This window comes from Macadamia integrifolia, chromosome 7, assembly GCF_013358625.1.
Source record: "Macadamia integrifolia cultivar HAES 741 chromosome 7, SCU_Mint_v3, whole genome shotgun sequence".
NCBI lineage: Eukaryota > Viridiplantae > Streptophyta > Magnoliopsida > Proteales > Proteaceae > Macadamia > Macadamia integrifolia.
This window is the reverse complement of record NC_056563.1, coordinates 19,098,512-19,101,463: the sequence shown is the minus strand read 5'-3', so window position 1 is coordinate 19,101,463 and position 2,952 is coordinate 19,098,512.

Genomic DNA, 2,952 nt, shown 5'->3' with positions numbered 1-2,952 from the left:
TTTTTTTTTTTTTTTTTTTTTTTTTTTTTTTTTTTTTTATGATACTCAAAGAGTTTTCACTTTCAACAAGCACAATGTCTCAGGCCCAAGCCCAACGCAAAGCCCAGCCCAATTTAAAAAATGATTGAGTGCTCTAAATACAAGACAAAGGATAAAACAAAGTTTTCCAAAGCTATGTTTGGTTGTAAAGGGTATTAAAAGGAAAGGGAAGTAAAATTTCCATACTTAAAAAAGAAACATATGCAATCATTATCCATGTGACTTTAACATTAACTTCAAATAATTCCGTATTTAGTTATAAAATTTCACTTTGCTTTGCATCCAAAACCCTTTGCTATAAAATTCCTATTACAACCAAATGGAGCCCAAGGAATTTGCCCGACATGTATTTTTTCCATGTAATCTCAATGATCCATATTTTAAAGTCTTTACAACTGACCTTGAATTTCTTCTTCTTGTATCTAATTGAGATCAGAGAAGATTGGAACAGACTATGGGGTCTGCCTGCAGAGTGAATTTAGATGCGAGATGCTTTGCCATGTGGCATAAATTAGGTGGGCTATCAAGAAAGGATTCCTTACTTGGTTACCACCTTAGGTGCAACTTAGTCCAGTTGGGTTGGGTAATTGATGAATTTGAATGGATACAAGCCTAAGGCCCAGCATACAGTTCAAAATCAATAACACTTTTTTCTGAATCCATTGGGCCCCATTTAACTCAAAGGACCCATTTTCTCTACTCACTCTTATCTTTTGCTCGAATTGCTCCAGTATATTTTGGCAGCAACCTCAATGAGATTTTTTTCTGAGGTATGTGATACGAAGCTCATCACTGGTCTCATATGAGGGTTTGGGGGCGGTGCCTCCTGTGGTATGGTACGATCTAACTGACCGCTACCCAATGGATCAAGGATTGAGATCCTCTATAGCACTACACGCCTTGTAGCGCATATCCAATGACCAAGAACGCCTTGGGATACGTTGAGCACCTTGGGCTGCGTGTATGAGTGTTCCTGGTCATTGGATGTGCACTACATGCCTTGCAATACTACAGAGGAGCCCGATCCATGGGTCGATCTGACTTTTTTGAGTATGTATATATTTGTACTATTGTCTTGTTGTGTAAGTAAGGGAGATTTGGGATTTTCGAATTAAAGTTTTTTGGGCGAGAGTTTTTGCTATGAGCCTGGGTGTTCTTGAGAGATCTCCATTGTAACATTTTCTCCATAATATAGTGAATCATCATCTTCGCCCGAGGACGTAGCACATCACATTGGTGTATGAACATTCTTAAATTTTTGTGTCATCTTGTTTATTTATTTATTTTATTTTTTGGTCTGTGTGTGTGTATTCTAACACTCACTAGAGATCTCAACCCTTTGCTTAGCGGGCATAGTTTTTTAAAACATGATTGGATCGATATTGGCCGAGATTGATCTTAATTCGATACCATTCCATTGGTATCGAATGAAGGTTAAATGGTCCAAACATCATTTTTTTTTTAATAAAAACATGGGCAAATCCGTTTGATCTTGATTGATATTAGTTGAGATCGATCCCAAGTTTTAAAACCTAGACCACAAGTTGGTTTCGCTCCATTTATAAATAAATCATGTCTTGTTTTTGTAACTAAGAGCATGCATGATGTTTATGGGGCTAAATTCCTATCTATAAATGATTTTTGTATTTTTGTGTGTGGAACTTGTATAAATTTACAAGATGTCATTCAATGCCCAAAATTTTGGCATTGACAATGGGGGAAGAGGTGGTGGTGGTGGTGTTAGCAGTGAAGGAGGTGGTGGGGTGATGGTTGAAGTTGCATTGGAGACTTGAAGGTGTTTTATTTTTAACATGAAATTAACCATGTGTTCATTAAAGATTAACCCCCTATTTCTTCTTCTTATTTATGGGATAAAAAAATTCTTAAAATATATATATATATAGTTTTTTTTCGTCAGCAACCTTGTGATCCCAATTCATTCCTATGGAAAAAAAAAAAAATCAACGTTAACAAACGGATTTTTATTTTTCATATAAAAAAATTAAGAAATAAAGAAACATAATGATCATCATACCGGTCCAACTACGGGATATGAATTATAAACTATGATGTGTCACTTGTGGTCAACATTCTATTATTTGGTCGGTGGTCAACATTCTCTTGCTTAACATATCTTTGAAAATATAAGTAGCTGAGCTTCTTAGAAGATACGAAGTCATATTTAATTTAAGGAAAAAAAATTAAATTAGAACAAATTAATAGTCATAATATTAGAACAATTGATATGACTTAAGTTCATCCATTATGATACACTAGAACTGGATACTAATAAGAGCATTGATATTTATTTGGGAGATGGTTTCCTATAAGGACAGTGGAAGATGAAATATACAAGCTATATTAATGAGGGGATAAAGAATAATATCATCCACATAGGGTAACATGGTCAGAATAACATAAAGTATTAGTGTGGATCCCATTAATTATAATACAATTGAAAATTTGGTATCGGATTTGTCAAGGTGGATCCTACTTCTTGCCTATCTAGAATGGGTTATAGTTTAATGTGTTAAGAGAACTGATTTGACTTGGATAGACTGATCCAATTAAATACCAGTTGTGAACATGATTAATATGAGACCAACATGAGGGATATATGTCATCATCATTTGAAAAAATGAGAGAAAATGGGAACATGAGCAGCTGAGGAAGGGAGGGATGCATTGGCGGGGGGAGATAAGTAGGATGTGGGGAGTGTTCCAGTGGGAGCGGGAAACCTGGGTTACAGGAACTTTCCTGCTACTTGAGCTCTCAAAAAAAAAAAAAAAAAGATTTACAACGATAACAAAATATGCACAGAATAATAACTACGAAGCAAATCAAATTAAACTACAAAAGCATACATCAATTTTAATGTGAAAAATCCTTTAAAAAAAAAAGAAAAAAAAAAAA